Genomic DNA, 18,825 nt, shown 5'->3' on the forward strand with positions numbered 1-18,825 from the left:
GGCTTTTCCAGTTCCTCTTCCTGCCCCATCTCTCTCTTCTCCTTAGCCTTTTTACTTCTCTTTGCTCCCATTCATATTCCACAGGTGATAGCAGATAGGCCCATAGTTCCTCGGGGCCCCCAAATATACAATGCCAAGCCCAATCTGGAGCCAGGACTACCCATGTGGTCTCTATGGTAACCAACCTACCCTCTGCTGGGATGTTTCCTGGGCTGAGTTTCACCCACAACATTGTGCTAACTGGGCAACTTTGTCGTTTTCAGGACTGATGAGCATGGAAGATGTGAAGTTGGGCATTGTCCAGCCGCAGCTACTCGCAAGTGCACTTTTTGTCTTCTTGGTTTTTTGGTCTCTAGAAACATCTCCTATAGCCCAGCCTAGCCTTGAACTAGGTTGAGAATGTCCTTGAACTCCTGATCTTCCCGCTTCCCTTGGGGTGGCATAACTGTAATGGTCTGTCCTGTCCCTTTAAGAGATAAGTCCCGCCTACTCCCATCCATTTCCCCCTCCTACTCACCACCCACCCTTACTCCCAGTTTACTGAGGCAGGCAGATCTTCCTTCTGTTGGCAGTCTGAGCTCCTTCCTTTCTCTTTCTCCCGAAGAGGCAGCTTCTGCCTCTCTCCCTTCTCCCCACTTCTCCCCCTCCCCCATCTCTCTCTCTGCTCTTCTTCTTTCTCTCCTTCCCCTCTTTCCCTTTCCCCTCCATAACCCACTAAATAAATATCCAACCTCACTCTGCATGGTGTGCCTATCTGTCTTGGCCTCTCACCCACCATGCAGCTCCCTGCCTGGGACTTGCTGCTCCTTGTGGCCCACGGTCCACTGCCACCCCTCGGGAAACTGCACCCACCATGAGGCTCCCTGCCTAGGCTCCCTGCCTAGGACCAGTGGGCCATCAGGGCCACTGGGGTGGGGGTTGCCTGGGGCCAGCTGCCTTCCCCGCCATGGTTGCCATGGTCTCATGACCCGCTGCCCACTGCAGCCACTCAGAGACCTGCAACATTTTACTTAAACCATAATAGTCAGTGCAAGAGCGGTTTTGATCATTTAAATGGTTTTATTCCTTTGTATATTTGTTATAAATTACTGTTCGTCCATCTGGTTTTGCATTGTCACTTTGCTGTGTTACCCCTGCCACTGGTACACAAAGATCCATGCATCTTCTTTTTTTTAAATTTATTTATTATGTATACAACATTCCTTCCATGTATGCTTGCACGCCAGAAGAGGGCACCAGATCTCATTATAGATGGCTGTGAGCCACCATGTGGTTGCTGAGAATCGAACTCAGGACCTCTGGAAGAGCAGTCCATGCTCTCTTCATCTCTGAGCCATCTCTCCAGCCCATGATGCATCCTCTTATGGGCTTTTTTGAGACTGGGTCTCCTGTAGACCGGGCTGGCCTCAAACTTGCTGCATAGCTGAGAATAACCTCCCATCACCTCTACTTCCTGAGTTCTAGAATTACAGGAATATACCCCCTATTTTATGAGGTTCTGGGAATCAGACCTGGGGCTCCGAAAATGATGGAGGTTTCCTACCAACTGAGTTATAGTCTCAGTCAGCATGGTTTTGTTTGGTTGGGTTTTCACCCCCTATATTTTACAAGCTTTTCGTCTTGTAATATTGTAAGGATGTGAGCCTTTTGGGGGGGGGGGGGCACTGCTAACCAATAATGTGTACCAGGCAGTCCCCCAAACCAAACTTCTTCAGTATGTGCAGTATTTCTGTTTGACCCAGACCAAAGGCACTGAAAGAACAACACCTCTAACCTCGGACTTGTCTACCATCCTTCCAGCTGCCTGGTGTCCTCTGTGCCTGGGAGGGCTCCCTAAGCCCTGCAGACTGCCTGGCTCCAGGCCTACTTTTAGCACCATTACCAACGCTAGGTCATGGCTGGCAAAGGCCCCAGCAATTACGGTCATTAGCGAGATGAGGCGATCTTACAGGTAAGGCAGGTTCCAGCTGCTTCAAAATATAGACCACGTCAGACTGTTTACAGAGATTTCCTCTAGGCCTGGGATGAGTGTCAAACAAGATGACAAATGCCTCTGGCAAGCCAGGTGGCTTTTCTTCATCCCTCCTCCCACTCCACACCCTTGCTTCCTAACCCTTTACAACTAAGTTCTTGGACTGCCTGGCAATCTTGGAAAATCTCCTCCTACTCAGTAAGCAGAGGTAAAGAAAACAAAGTTAGAAAAACTAACATCGCTCAAACAGGCTGCCAGGTGAGCTAATAATGCGGGAGCACGGGGCAGGAGGCGCCAGGGAGTTCTAGCATCAGGACCATCTGTCTTTCAGAACATCCGGCCACAGTGCTCCCTTCCCCTGTATTCCGTTCCTAGGATCACAGTCCTCTGACTCCAGTCTGCAGGCTTTTCTCCACCCTACGCTCCAGGACAAGGGACAGGCAAGAACTTCAGTAATACGGCTGCCTGACTCTTGGCCCATAGGTTACAGAGACCCTTTGTCTGGTTCTCTGCCCTGAAGAGAGGCCTGGATTTCTGGATAGAGCTAGTCTGACCTTCCCATTCCTGTGTGTTTCATTGGTACAGCATTCCTGCTGTTTCTTAGAGGCTCTCCTTGGCAGGAGGTGATGTCCAGTGCTTATCTCTACCTTCAGTCTTCATTATGACTGAAGGGGAAACAGAAATTGGGAACCAGTGAGTTGACCCAGTGGATATAGTTGTTAGGTGACTGATGACAGGTGAAAAAGGCCTGATGAGGGCTGGAGAGATGGCTCAGAGGTTAAGAGCACTGACTGCTCTTCCAGAGGTCCTGAGTTCAAGTCCCAGCAACCACATGATGGCTCACAACCATCTATGAGATGTGGTGCCCTCTTCTGGCCTGCAGGTGTACATGCAGGCAGAACACTGCATATATAATAAATAAAAGAAAAAAAAAGGCCTGATGATCCTGGGAACCCAGATGATGGAAAGGGAGAATCTTCTGCATGCATTCTCTCTCTCTCTCTCTCTCTCTCTCTCTCTCCCTCCTTCCCTCCCTCCCTCCCTCTCTCTCTTCCTCTCTCTCAACAAAATTGGGTCATTTACACTGTAAGTAACATCACCATGCTGCTGTATGCTGTGATAAATATTTTATGTCTGACCACATTCTTTGCCAGTACATTCCATCTCTGCTCTGGAAGTCAGGATATCGGTGTGACATGAGTAGATTAATCAGAAACATTGAGAAAGCCCTGTTATCGTATGTATGAGGATGTACGAAGTCTCATCCCAGAGGGCCACCACTGGAGCACCCCATGGACACACACTTGGAAACAACCGCGCGGCTTTCACAGCCAGGTGTCCACTGAGCCTGTCTAATTGCAGCCTCTCTGTGCTGCTGACCTGCTCCACTTAGTTGGAGTTATTACTCCCTACTCAATCATGTCCCAAGAAAACCAGAGGTGGTTGTTCCTGTAGCACAAAAGCCAGGCCTTCCTAATTTGATGTACTAATGCATTTTGCATAACACTGAGAAAAAAAAATGACTCCTAAGTGGCTCAAAATGAAACTCAGTAGAGTATAACCCCCATGTAATAAAAAGAATACAATTTAAAACTATTAATTTTTTAATTGACAATATCTGAAAGTTAAAAATCTCCCAGTTAAGATCAATTCTCTTAAAACATATGGGTTACAATGCTCTTGGGGGTCTTGTTCACACCTCACCAAAGGTGAGTTCCATTAAAAGCTCAACCACGTTGTATCAACTCTTTGACTTACTAATACTTCCCATAGCTCATTGCTCTCATTTAGAACCCTTGAGGCTTGGGCCCAGCTAAAGTAATTTTTAACCTTCGATCTTTGAAGAGAACTTTTTAATGATACGCAATGAGTTCCTTCTAGTTTGTTATCATCAACAGTGTGTCTGACAGCTCCCTTTCTTAACACACTGAAGGATGACTGAGTTGAGAAGGTACACGCTTTTCACATAGCTTCAAAGTTAACAGAGTCTAGGGCGTAGATCACTAGTATCTGCTGTATCTGCATGAAGTCCTGAGCCATGACACCCTCATAAAAAGATAAAAGGAAAGTTTTGTTTCCTCCTGTCATCTTCTGAAATGTGCGTTAACCCTCGTGTTTCTTTATAAAGTGAGGCTAGGGACTCTGCTCATTTCTTAAGAGTGCTCACCTAGCAAGTCCTGAGTCCGATCTCCAACTTCATTCTTTGCTGCCTATTGCCGTGGAGACCAACCTGGGCTACGTGAGACCCGTTCTCAAAAATAAAAACTCTATAAAGAGTAGCCAACAACTTAGCATATCAAAAAGGAAGTACAAAATCTATCTGGCATCTTCTTGTTCCTCCCAGCTCTCAGTCTCAGACAGTGAGTAATGGGTTGAAAGGGCCCAAGTAGGTTTCCCAGAACTGGAAGACAAAACAAAGGTCAAGGGATTGAAAGGCCATTACAGAGTTGGACGTGGACCTGGAGGCAGGAGACACAGAGGTGCTATGTCCAGGACTGAGGGAGGGTCCTAGCGAGTGTAGAAATATTCTTATCCAGAATTCTTCTTTGTTTCTGGAGAACAAATATCCACATTCTCAACTGTTATCTTACAAGGGTCGTGGGGTTCATAGAAGGAGGAATGTATTCACTTTACAAAAAAAAAAAGTCAGTTCACAAATATATTATGAACTCTTAAAATTCAGGAACAATATAACCCCAACTTTTATGACTAGGCGGAGGATTTAAATGTCATTTTAAATCTTATCATCAAATAAACCAGTTAGCAAAGCTCACCGTCATGAACCTGTAAGGAAACATGGATTAAAAGCACACCCAGAGACTAACCCCCTGTACCTTCCATAGGGGCAGAACTTAAATCACCTGACACCAAGCGTAAAGCAGGCAGAGCAACCGGAACTCTCACCTGAGCTGGCAGAAAGTGGAATGCATAAGCATAAAACATAAAAATCCCCATGTCATCCACAATTCCAGTATCGGCACTGCAGTCAGGGTCAATGCAGATAGTGTCTCTAAGGAGGTGTACTCAAATTTCATAGCAGGTTCATTCACAATCACTCAAAGTTGAAAAGAACCCAAGTGTCTGGTCAGAGGGGAGTGGATAAACACCCAAAAACCACAAGTGGAACCCTAATCTGTAATGAAAGGGAGGAATTGTTAAGATAGGAGACAGCACAGGAAACTATAAAACATTACACCGCATAAAAGAAGCCAGCCACAAACACAGTTCATAGCTCATAACCTGTTTATGTGAAATTCTTAAACAGGCAAAGCCAGTCTTGGAAGGGCAGAATAAAGGAATCAGTGGTTCCCAGTGCCGGTGTCTGGAGGGTGCTGCACAGGGTAGGAGGGGTGTGTTCAGGTGGTAGGAATATTCCTCATCTTCAATATGTTGACTGTGGTTACAGAACGAGTTTTGAACTGCAAAACCTCTTCTAACTGAAAACAACCAAAAACAAACAAACCAACCAACCCACATCAGATGGTGCATTTAAAATGGATATAAACTTTATCCCAATAAAATTATTTTTAAAAACAACCAGTCCCCTTTGTTTTGCAATAGAAAAACTAGTTATTTACTCTTTGAGGATGGGACAGTTTGGTACCAAGAAAGAAAGAGATGGGGTGCAGCAGTGATCGAGCATTTTCCTAGCATGGGACAAGGCCCCCCAAAACAAGAAGTGACCTTGAGGAGAGGTAGACATTTCCTTTAAAATTAGACTTCATAGCCGGCGGTGGTGGCGCATGCCTTTAATCCCAGCACTCGGGAGGCAGAGGCAGGCAGATCTCTGTGAGTTCGAGGCCAGCCTGGTCTACAAGAGCTAGTTCCAGGACAGGCTCCAAAGCCACAGAGAAACCCTGTCTCGAAAAATCAAAAAGAAACCCTGTCTCAGAAAACAAACAAACAAAAAAATCACCAAAGCCAAAAACAGACTTCATTCTTCAGAGTAGTTGTGGGTTCACTGAGCAGAAGATGCAGATCTTTCCGGTTTAATCTCGGTTCCCCACATGCATGCACCGTCACCTCCACTATCAGCACCCAGCACTGAATGTTCCACTTGTGAGAACTGATAAATCGGCATGGAAACGTCACTATCACCTGAAGTCTGCAGTCCACACCAAGTTGCGACTGGGCACTGGGCACTTGATGGGTCTGGACAAATGTACAGTGGCGTGTACCTAGACCATGATGGTATCAGAGCTTTTTTGTGGCTCTGACATCCCTCTGGGCTTCGTTCTCTTATCTTTCTCTATCCAGCCTTTATAACCCCAATCCGCCAGCAGCCACTGACGCATGGTTTCCCTTCTCAGGGCATCATACAGCTGAAATCATCGTCTGCGCACTACGCATACGGGAGTCTTTTGACTCTGTCACTTAGAGTTAAGTTGCCTCATCCTTTCATCAGCTCGCAGATCTCTTTTTTAATAGCTAAAGTGCCAACCTGCCTAGACGTGCGATGGTTACATTGCTTATCCATTTACGATTACATTTGCCAATTTACCTTACTTGTTCTTGTTGCTGGGACAAAATACCTCACAAAAGCAATTTATAGAGGGCTTTATTTTTGCTCTCTGAGGGAGAGATGGTTTTCCTTTGGCTTTCCCACCTCATATCCCTGATGGCAGGAGTATGAGACAGTTGGTTACATTGAGCCTGCAGTCTGGAAGGGAGAAAGTGTAAATGCTGCTCTCCTGGGGTTTCCTCCCCTTAATTCAGTCTGGGGATGAGCCCGTGAATAGGTGCTGCCCAGCTGGGCAGTGGTGGCACATGCCTTTAACCTCAGCATTTGGTAGGCAGAGGCTGGCGGATCTCAGTGAGTTCGAGGCCAGCCTGGACTACAGAGCAAGTTCCAGGATAGGCTACAAAGCTACAGAGAGAAACCTGGTGGTGTGGCAGGGGGGAGGTGTTGCCCATATTCAGAGTGGGTGTTTCCTCCTTAGTTAAACCCTTCTGGACACACCTCCATTGAAATTCTCAGGGGTGTGTCTCCTAGATGATTCTAAGTGCTACCAAATAGACAATGACAGTGAGCCATCACTTCTATAAAAACGTATCTTGTTTGTTGGAAAAATGAATAAAGCTGCAGATACTCGTGAGCCGGTTTTTGTGGTTTGTTTTGTTATTGCTTCGGGGGTTTTGCTTTCTTTTTCACGGTGCTGGATATCAAAGCCACACCCTCACAAATGGTGGGCGAGCACCCTGCTACACCCCAGGCCAAATGAGAAGAGTTTCGTGTTGACACTTTTAATCAAGTTGAGTAAATATTTAGGGGTATAGGTATCCCCTGTGATCGACTCCAACCGTGTTAGCCACTAGACCCGTCTACTCAGAGTCCACAGAAATTCTTCAATTACAGTTCTGATTTCCCTGCCCTTGTATTGGCTCCTATGAGAAGCACCTGGTCTTGGAGTAGGTACGGCAGTGAAGAGGCCAGGAAAGGAGGGGGTTGAAGATCTAGGTTCTGGATTGGCTGGGTTGTACTTATATAACTGAGAGGGCAGTCATGCCAAGTCCAGCAAAGCTTCAGAATGTCTAATTTTCTGAATGTAGAAAACAAGAAATGTGACTAATAAGTACAAGGGGTGAGACTCAGGGATTAAGTTATAACATTCCGTGTGTGTGTATGTGTGTGTTATACACTTATACACAACTGTACCCAACCAAAGAACTTGGCATCAGAGACAAGAGCCTTTGGGTGGTGGAGAAGCTCAACCAATCAAATCTGGTTAGGGTGTGGCCACCTGGAGCAAAAGCAGAAAAATCGGGAGATGCCTGTGCACGCTCTCTCTTCGCGGTGCCCGCTGGACCTACCGGATTTCGGAACTCCCATTCTTACAGTGTAAGTTTCCCCTCTTTAACCATTAAAGTATCCCTGTTACTCTTGAGCTAGCCTGGGTACTTATCATAACTACCTAATTCGCCAGCAATTGGGTCAACAATAGTAAGAGAGGTGTTCAAATGCAGCTCTCAATTTTCCAGGAGTAAAGCGGACAGGTCGCCCCTCCTTTTTCCTTTCTTCCAAGGTTATTAGGAACAGTTAAGATCCACCCATAAGATCCAGTTAGCCCCCAGCAGCTGGACTTCTGCCTGTGTCCGAAGACTGAGTATCACTTAGCATCAGAATCGTGGTCTGTCCCCATCCCAGTAGAGGGCAGCAAGCCAACTTCCACCACCCTGTGAGTAACCAGGAAGAGCCCAGCTACAGACATGAGGTATTAGTCAGATTTCTCAACTGCAGACCACAGGATCCACCCCAGCAAGTGTAAACAGAAAAGTATCTATTAAGGGTTAAAGACGGCTCACAGAACTGCTGGAGGCACAAAGGAAGCCGACACTGGAGGAACCTTCCAGAAGGACTCTCCAAACCACAATAGAGACCTGTGCATTCAAGTCCCCTCCTGCTTCTGTGCTGCCAGGAAGCTTCAGAAGCAGGAAGACGCTACTCCGGTCACCTCCAGGAAGACATCTCCCAAGTCAAGAATCCAGAAGCACCAGTTCTGTGCAGCCCTTCTCTCTCTCTCTCTCTCTCTCTCTCTCTCCCTCTCCCTCTCCCTCTCTCTCTCCCAAATTCATTATTTTCATTATTACGTGCAAAATAAATAAATAAAACACACACACAAATGAATTACTTTTGTGGAAAGTAATTCATGTCTTCTCTAGGCACACAGGAATCTGGAAAATACCATTTGTAACTATCACCTCTTAGAATAGAAAGGAAATGTACCAATCTATTATGTCTTCATTTCCTCTATTTTCACTGGTCCCTAAAAGACCAGAACATGTTTTTTGTTTTTTTTTTTTTTTTTTTGAGACAGGCTATCACTACATAGGTCTATCTGGCCTGGAATTGGTACATAGACCAGGCTGGCCTGGAACTCACAGAGCTCTGTCTGCCTCTGCCTCCCTCCCAAGCGCTGGAATTAAAGGCGTGAGCCACCACACCTAACTTGTTTATATTTGCTTGTGTTTTGAGCATTGTGAATTGCTGAAGCTTTTCCCGTCTCCCAAACTCCATAGCAATAGCTTACAGGGCCACAGCCAAGAGGCTTCATAAGTGTGTACACTTTTCTGAAAAGTGCGGGATTTCCTTTCTTCCATCTTTGTTCTTAGTGTGCTCTCTTTGGTATTTGGGGCTATATGGTTCTCTGAAGCTCTCCTCCCTTCCATAGGATGCTTGTCCACCATGTGGCTCGCTGACCTCCATGAGGCTTAACTTAGCATGGTTTTTCCCCCCTTAATATTACTTTATTTTATTTATTTATGTGTTATCTATTAATTTTATTAATCCCTTGATAATTTCAGACAGTGTATTTTAATCCTAATCCCCTCTGACTCCTCCCTCAACTCTTCCCATGAGGCATTGTAGACTATTTTCCCACCTTACTAAGACACTAGAAGTTAGACAAAGCCCCTAGGAGGCAGACAGACAGGAAGTGGGGACAGGTACTAAAGCTGGTAATTTTACAAACTTTTCCAGCTTCTTTCTCACCCTTCTGACTTGAGACTAAAACCTAATAGCTTAAAACAAAGGCTTTGCAGGCTTCTGTCTCCTGCCAGCAGGCCCTCTGCTGATGGACTGCTCAACAAGTTCAAGGCCTTCTCAGAACATGTCACAAAACAGTTCTTGGCTACACAGCCAATCCAGCTTTCTCCAAAATGACCAACCCTAAATTAAGAGAGAAAAATTCTTCAAAGACTTTAAAACTCCTAGGCCTTGAGAAAAGACTGGATTTCTGAGGCCTGCCAACCCCACTCCCCAGCCCCACCCTGCCTTTATAGAGGGTCTTTCCCCTGAGTGTCCACTGCATGCCTATGTTTCCTCACCCCCAATAAACATCTTTCTTTAAGTGTTAATTCTGCCTGTGGTCTTTGAGACTTCTCTGCTGCCACCTGTTTTGCTCCAGATTTTTCCTGCCTTTTAATTCTTCAACTAGTGGGGGAAAAGAACCCATTCAGAATGTATCACTACCAGGCCCTAACTTCTTTTATAAACCGCCAAGTTCTTTGGTGCCCATAGACTTATGAGTTTGGGGCTAGCCACTGGAGGACAACTGGTTTACCTGTGAACACGCCCTTAAAGAAAACTGAAGAACTCCTGACAGTTGGTGGCTGGGGAGCAGGGATCAGGATCTAAAATGCTGAATGGGCTTGTGTAGGCGACCACAGCCACTCTGAGTTCATGAGTGCAGAAGCCCTTCTGTGTTCAGATGACACAGTATGGCCCTCCCTGACCTCTGGCTAGTATGATTGTTCTGTTCTCCCTCCCAAGATGCTCCCTGAGCCTTGCTGGGGGAGTGGGGATTAGTATAAATGTCCTATTTGCAGCTGAGCACAAGCATGACATTTTTTTTTCTCTTCCTTCTAGTCTCCATTCTCCTTCTCTAGGTGGCTGCTGAGATCTACAGCTTGCTTGACCTGGAATTTTTCTTTTAAAACTCAGACAAAGTTCTGATCCTACTGCACGTACTGGCTTTGTGGGAGCCTAGGCAGTTTGGATGCTCACCTTACTAGACCTGGATGGAGGTGGGCGGTCCTTGGACTTCCCACAGGGCAGGGAACCCTGATTGCTCTTTGGGCTGACGAGGGAGGGGGACTTAATTGGGGGAGGGGGAGGGAAAATGGGAGGCGGTGGCGGGGAAGAGACAGAAATCTTAAATAAATTAATTAATTAAAAAAAAAAAAACTCTGACAAAGTTGTCCTTGGTTAGAGTAACAAAACAGCAAAACTCCATGGCACTGCCTCCCATGGTCCAGCTTCTCAGAGGCTCAAGGCCCTTTGGAGGGATGCTGAAGGGTCACTGTGCTTAGTCGCCTATGGGTGTACGCTCCTCGCTTCTTAGACATCTGTCCTAATCCAGTGAGAGATTTTGAGGTTCACCCACTTAACCTAGAGCATGACAGTCCCCAGCTACGGGAACCACTCTTCTCACACAGCCAGCTTGGGAGATTCGGCAACTGGTCTGGCTTCTTCTGTTCCTTGAAATTCATTAAGGAACTCTTGTAATCTCTAGGACACATGGGTGCAGAATATCTTACTAGCGGAGATAAAGACCTTGGATTTATAAGCAAAAGGCCTGAGTTCAAGTCCTAACTCTCTGATAAATTACTCACATGGGTAATTTTGATAACTCATTCACTTACCTCCTGGAGATTTTCCTTTTCTCCATTCCTAAAACAATCCCACTATCAAACACAGTCCACCCTCCATGTCTGTGGATTCTACATCTACCGATTCAGTCAACGACAGACTTAAAATAATAGGAAAAATGCGTAAGTCTGGTATGGTGATATATGCCCATAATCCCTGTACTGAAGAGGCTGAGGCAAGAGGATTACTGTGAGTGGCCAGTCTGGGCTACATAGCAAGGCCCTATCTCAAGTAACTAAAATAGATAAAAGTACTAAACACGTACAGATTTCTTGTTTTGCCATTCTTCTCTAAATTACAACATAGCAACTATTTACAAAGCATTTACATCATATCTGGTATTACCAGTAACCTGGAGATAAGTCCCAGGATAGAGGGGGATATGCATAGGCCAAATACAAGCACAATGCAGTTTTATAGAAGGTACTGAGAATCTCCAGATTTGTCCATCTTCAGGGATCTCAACCCCAGGCCCCTAAGAATACTGAAGAAAGACTATTTTTTTTTTCATAAAACTAGCAGGAAAAGCAAAGGCAACACACTGAAATTTTGGTTAAGCTAGACCTGGAATCCTAGTGACCAAGTAAGCCGTGGTAGGAGAATTCTAAATTGCATAATTAATCTTTGTTGTCAACCTGACATACTGGGGAAGAAGAAACCTTAGTTGGGAATTGTATCCATCAGACTGACTTGGAGGGACAACCATGGGGCATTTTCTTGATTGATAATTGACATAGGAGGGCCCAGGCTAGTAAGTAGGATATACTTCAGGAGCTAACTCATGATCTATTAAGACCAGGGCAACATCTCATGAGTTGATCATCATGAAGCTATCAGAACTGTTTGCAAACTGGGCTGAGAAGGATTCTGGGTTGGCGGAGAAGAAGCAGTTGTTGAACAGAAATGCCTGTTGCGATTATGAAAGGCTGTTGGTGGCAGAGCATTGATTAGTAAGGATGTCGCTGATGTCACAGATTTGGAATGACTCTTCTCAACAGGTAGGTGTTGTGGCTATCATCATAATGTCAGATGTCATATGCAGCCACCTTAAAAACACAAGGCCAGTTCACTGAAGGAGCAACAGGATAACAGCCCCAGAAGAATGTGACCTGGAGAAGCAAGGGGCTTCCTTTGTTGGACCAGGAGTTGGTTTCCCAGACATCAAAGTTCATACAGGGCCATCACTGGCTGGAACTAGAGGTCTGCATTATCATACGTGTTCCAAGTAGATAGTTCCTCCCTATCCACCTTGCCTCCTGCTTTGTGTGATAAAAACTTGCTCAACAAATCTTACCTACTCCCTTAGTGTCAGTGTCCTCCATGATCGCTGTGTCCTAGATCTCCTAAACCCTGCTCCTGTCAATCCAAGTGTGACCTAAACTTGAAGGTCTATATGGGACCAAGTGCCTGGTTAAATGCAGTAGAGAGACCTGATGAGTTTGTACAAGAGAAAGAGACTGTTGTAAAAGTATATATTAAGAAGTTCACAGAACCTGAGAGACAATCATGAGAGACAATCAAGACCAGCAAAGTGCAATGTCTAAGACCACTCCACGGAGCTGGAACCAGCAGACAAAAGTATGAGCAGCCCCGACATGATGTGCTGCAGCCCATGCAGTTACCACTTCCGCCTCTCCTGGCTGTGGAGGGCACTGCTGTTGTCTCCCTCGGCTGACTGCCTTCTCAGAGCCAGTTGATTCTTTATGCCGTGGTTTCCAAACCAAAGCCAGAAGGCAAAGCAACTAAACAACACAGGAGAAGTCAGACGCCCAAGCCTTGGAAATCTGAGAGTTTCAAATGGTTAGCCTTATGGTTCTGACACATCAGTTCAGGGGAGGGATTAGATGCTAGATGCATTTGGGGGCTACAATGCTACAGTAATAACAGATGGAGGAGTCAGGGACCGTGAAGCCATCACGTCAGAATATGTGCTCACCCCACACACGGACGGTTAGACCATCATGGGGACCACAGAAACAAAAAGAAAGTCAAACCAAAAACAATTTGAATTCCCACTTTTTTGCTTCAACAGAGACTTCAAGGCCACTGAGGAATCTTTTTTATTCTGTACCTTCAGATTATTCTCTCTTATTGTCAATCTCCTCGCCACAGCCAGAACCCTGAATATTACCTGTCACTCCTTCCTTCCTCGGCTTCACTCCTGAAGCAGCTCCTATCAGGCAACCACTGACCAAATCAGACAGACAGTCTCCAGCCAACCCCTCCTTGGTTTTCCCTCCTTCCTTCCCACTGTGGCCTGTTCACCAACCCTTAACTAACTCTGCCTTGATTCTAGATCAGTCTATTAACTGGCCTTGGTTCTGCCTCAGTTCCAGTCCACACATTCAGACATCCATCATCTCTCCACCCACCCGGTCATCCATCCATGCATCTACACACAGCCATCTTTCCACTCACCAGCCAACCACCACCCAGCAACCCTATCCATCCATTCATCTACCATTTCACCTTATGTTATTGTGCCAGACAGCATAACTACTATAATAAATGAATCCCTGGCAGACATGATAAACACTAATAAAACAGTTCCTCTAATAAATACATAATCAAAGATGCTATGAAAGAAAATTACAGGGTGCTGTGAGAGCATCACAATGGGGCCCCGCATTCGTGAAGAGGCCAGGGAAGCCAATCCTAAAGAGATGACCTTTGAGGAGGGTCAAATGATGGAGGAGATCACTTGACCTAGGTAGGCGGAGCTAAGATCTTCTAAACAAAAGAAACAGTGAGTATAGATGTTGTCAGATAGGAAGAAGCAGGGCACATCTGGGAAGTCAAAAGTTTGATACGACAGAGGAGCCTATCCTTTGTACTATACTTCCAGAACTGGGCAGCATGCCGGCATACAACAACGGTTTCAATGGTTTGTTGGAGGAGAAAATGGATAGATAGGTGGATGGATGATAAAGATATGTGGACAAAGAGATGGTAGCCGTCATTCACAGCACAACCTACAACTGAGAGGCAGGGCTGCATCCTCCCTGCTAATCTGCAGTCTCAAATCTCTACCCAACCTTACAGCGACTTATGCCACCCAGGCACTTATCAGGCTGCATATAATTGACTGGTGATTGTCTCCTCTCCCCCATAATAAGAGCCATAGGCCCTTGACTTGTTTCCCAATAGAGCCCCGGCACCCGGCTCATTACCTGCACAGAGGAAGTGTTGCATATAAATTTTAATGAGTTGGTAGGCATCAAAGTCAGGAGGGCAGGAGAGGGTGGAGTTGAGAGTGAGTCATAGGAGTCAGCTGCCAGCACAGGAGGGGCTGAGCGCCAAGTGGAGCACACACATGCCAGGGGCATTCAGCATTCATGTCTGGAGACAAGCCCAGAGCCTGCAGGTGAACGAGGGAGCAGGTGCAAAGGACTCAAGGAGGAGCCACAGGGTGGGCCCACGCCTTCTAGGGTATGGCATCCTTCTGGCTGCTCTACAGAGCCTGATTTATAGCTTTAAGGTCATTCTGTGGCCTTCAGGAAGCTTTGCTCTTGACATTTAGCCTTCTGCACAGACAGGGGGTTAGGGAAGAGATTGTGTGTACACATACACACGCATGTGTGCAGTCCAAATTTCCCCCACACCCATGTATGAATGTCCTGTTCCTCTTGACTTGTGCTGCTACTGCCCAGCCCAGTAGCCAGCCTTTTGGAAGAGTCAGAAAAAAATTACTAGAGAAATTTGAGCTCTGGACCAGTGACCAGTTCAGTTGAAAGGAGACCCCCAAGACCAACAGAACTTTGATGGGAAAGATACCAATACTACGTTGCAAAGGTGGTTGTGGCGTGCCTGAACAATTCCATTGGATGGTTGGAAATCCGATTTCCTACACTGCCTGTTCTGCTCCTCTAGTTTTGACTTAATACCTTTCAAAATTCTCAGTCCCATCCATTTCATTCTGCCCTGTTGGCTCCTTGTCTCTGCAAAGACTACCCTGATTCTTCATGTGCGGTTTAGTAAATATTTACTGAGACCCTAGCATGTCTTGGATACTAAGTCACGATACAGTGTTCTCTATTTATTTGTTTGTTTGTTTGTTTGCTTGTTTATGCAGGGTCTTACTATTTGCTCCAGGCTGGCACGAAACTCACAATCTTCTTACCTTAGCTTCCCTTGAGGCTGAGGTTACAGGTATGATCCTGTATCCTGCCTATACTATTTAATCTCAATATTTTCCTTAGATGTATTTCCTCATAGATGAAGATGAGTAACAAGCCAGAATCGGAGGTATTTAGGTCAGAGATGCCACTAATTAATTGCTTCCGAAATGCCTAGCCATGTGGTCCTTCAGAGGAGCTAGACACAAACACCAACTTGGCCCCATTTGCAGGGATGATGAAGCCCCAGGGCTTCATCTTGGCACCATCGCTTGCTCGCTCTGCACACGGCCACTCCTCACTCCTGTCAAGGCTCTCAGTCCTCAGACCTCATCATTTTATACCACAGATGTTTCCAAAGATAGCGATAAAACCAAGCCAGTCCTGGGCAAACCGAAAGAGTGGGTCTAACTCAAGTCTGTGTTCTTTGCTGCAAAGCCTTCCAGAACAGGCGGCTTGAGCTGGCTGAGAGGGAGAGGCGGCGCCCGCCTGTCGCACAAAGGAACTGGCTCTCAGATCAGGCACTCAGCCAACCCCAGTTCCCTAGATCCAGGCCACTGGAACCTCAGGGCCTGCTGACTCAGCCACACCTGGGCTGCCAAGTCAGTTGTCCTGGCAGCAACAGGAAGAGCAGCTTTGAGCTCTGGAGAGTGGAGACGGACCTGTTGCTCTGGTTTACGGCTGCGTGCCTCACAACAGAGAGCTCAGTGAGGAATAGACGACCAGTAATCCTGGTCTCTTTCTCTCTAATCAGAGGCTTGGAGCAAATCCTAGAACCCCTGCCTCATGGGCCACCCCCCTCAATTCACCCTCTTCCATCCCTACCTCAAGAGCCAGCCTAGAAAATCCCTGTTGTCTAAAACCCGGGACACCTTCTCTACAGGAACTCTCCAAAGCTCCTCCCAGGCCCTTCGGACCAGTATCCCACAATACCCCACTACCCTTTACCTCTGAAGTAACCTTACCTTGTGTGAGCCAAACTTCCTGTGGTCCGGGGCTGGGATTTTCACATCCTGCTCAGATCTCTAGTGTGTGGCAGGCTTCCTTACTCTCGGTTTGAGGATCTGGTTTCCAGGCTAAGAAGCTCTAGGAAATCTGCATGTTGGCTTTTCTGAACCTCTGAGCTGGCACCATCCCTAGGTTCTGTCCCAACCCCCACCTGGCTGCACCCTCAAGGTCAGTCACCCTTAGCCAGGTGAAAATGAGGCACCGAGGAAAGTGCCAATCTTTCCTCTTCCTGATCAACACATTTACCACCAGGTAGGTAGTTCCCCTTCCCCTACACCCCCCCCCCCCAAGTCTATAGGAGGGTGCAGAAGAAAGAGGAGCTGTTGGTAGCCTCACAGTTTCAGAACTGGGAGAAAATGTGCGGGTCACTGAACCCTGCTCCTCATTTTTATGGAACTCTTGCTGTACGATGCGCACCAGGGGGCGTCGGCTTTTGCTCCGATCTGCCTGGATGTGTGTTTCCTTCTTTTCCTGTGGCCAGCTGATAGGTAGGAATGCCCCCACCCACCCCATATTCATCTCTTCGAAGGAGGCAGCTCCTTGTGGTACGTGTGGTAAATGTAATCCAAGGCCGGATTCTGGCAAGTCTCCCCAATTGGTACCATTGAGAGTTGGGGTAATATCTCCCTTCCATGATGTTACCATGCCTAGCTGTACCAACCATGATCCCACTCAAGTTAAGACAACGTGAGACAGTGTCTTAGTTACTGTTCTATGTTCTGAGTTATGCTATGAAGAGACACCGTTACCAAGGCAACTTAGACAGGAACACATTTAACTGGGGGGCTTGCTTACAGTTTCAGAGGGTGAGTCTATGATCCCTGGCTGGAAGGCACGGCGCTGAAGCCATAGCTGAGAGCTGACACTCTTGATCCACAAGCACTTGGCAGAGAGAGACAGAAAGAGAGAAACAGAGACAGACTTGACCTGGTGTAGGCTTTTGCAACCCCACCCCCAAAAAACACACCTCCAACAAGCCCACACCTCCTAATCCTCCCTAAACAGTCTACCAGCTGTGAACCAAATATTCAAATATATGAGCTTATGGGGGCTGTTCTCATTCAAAGCACCATGGGTAGATTTATCCTCAAAAGGACTACTGATCAAGTTGAGGGCAGGAGTATAATGAAAGCTCAGCGACCTGCCTGAGGCAGCAGGTCTAAAGTTAGGGAGATTATGAAGCCTAGAAAGTGGGTTCGTGTGCTGGAGATGGGTTATTAGGACCTGGGTGGTCCTATCCACCCTGCCACTCACAGTCAGAAGCCAATGCTAAGGTGGATCTAGGCAGGGGAAGGCTTTCCAGTAGAGCTTCCTAGACCAGTTACCATGGGTGCACACTGGGCACCAGAGGCTGTGGAGCAGGGAGATTGAGGTTTTGTCATCCGATCTGAAAGCTGAGTGGGATGAAGGAAGTGAGAGATCTGAGCGTTTATGATTCAGAATGTGACTGGCTAAGGCAGGAAATCTAGATGGCAGGCCCAGGAAGCCTAGGAGGCTCCCTATCTATGAGAGGAATGACAGGGCTTACTACAATTGGCCTTCAGCTTTGGTCTGGTCTCGTCACTCTTCAAGATTTCTTTGTTGCTCCAGGCTGAGGATCCATTTTTTTTAAAATTTTATTGAGCTATACATTTTTCTCTACTCCTCTCTCTGCCTCTCCCCTCGCCTTCAACCCTCTCCCGTGGTCCCCATGCTTCAAATTTACTCAGGAGATCTTGTCTTTTTCTATTTCCCATGAAGATTAGATCTATGTATGTCTTTCTTAGGGTCCTCATTGTTATCTAGGTTCTCTGGGATTGTGATTTGTAGGCTGGTTTTCTTCGCTTTATGTTTAAAAACCTCTATGAGTGGGTGTGGGTTACCTCACTCAAAACGATGTTTTCTAGCTCTATCCATTTGCCTGCAAAATTCAAGATGCCATTATTTTTTTCTGATGTATAGTACTCCATTGTGTAAATGTACCACATTTTCCTAATCCATTCTTCGGTCGAAGGTCATTTAGGTTGTTTCCAGGTTCTGGCTATGACAAACAAAGCTGCTATGAACGTAGCTGAACACATGTCCTTGTAGCGCAATTGAGCATCCTTTGGATATATGCCCCAAAGTGGTATTACTGAGGACCCATTTTCTTACAGAGAGTACCTATTTGACTGGACTCTCTATGTCCTTGTCAGAGCACACAGTGATGCTGAGCAGCTGAAGTTTCTTTGAGCCTGGAGCCTTGTTCTAAAGGTCTATTCAGCAATCCAAGCCTCACGTGTCTCAAAGTAAAACTTCCCCTGGGGTCCTGTTAAAAAGGTGGCAATGATCCAGCAGGGCCTGGTGGTGTGGGAGATTTTGTTTCCAAAACACTCACTGATGGTACTGATGCTTCCTGGTCACAAGCCCTTACCCTAGCAGTTCTCCAACAAGATAGAACCGGAGCTACCTGGAGCTTTGAGAAAGTGAAAGGCAACCAGTGTAGGATGCCAGGCCAAGCTACAGCTAGCGAACCTTCGATAGCAATCCCTACAGGAACCCTCCTCCTAGGGTGTCCATTAACTCCCTTCTTGTCTCCTTTCTCCTAGTCTGTCTTCATGATA

Source organism: Microtus oregoni, unplaced genomic scaffold (genome assembly GCF_018167655.1).
Source record: "Microtus oregoni isolate MIOR12 unplaced genomic scaffold, Mior012 000000F_ref0000247, whole genome shotgun sequence".
Taxonomy (NCBI): Eukaryota; Metazoa; Chordata; class Mammalia; order Rodentia; family Cricetidae; genus Microtus; species Microtus oregoni.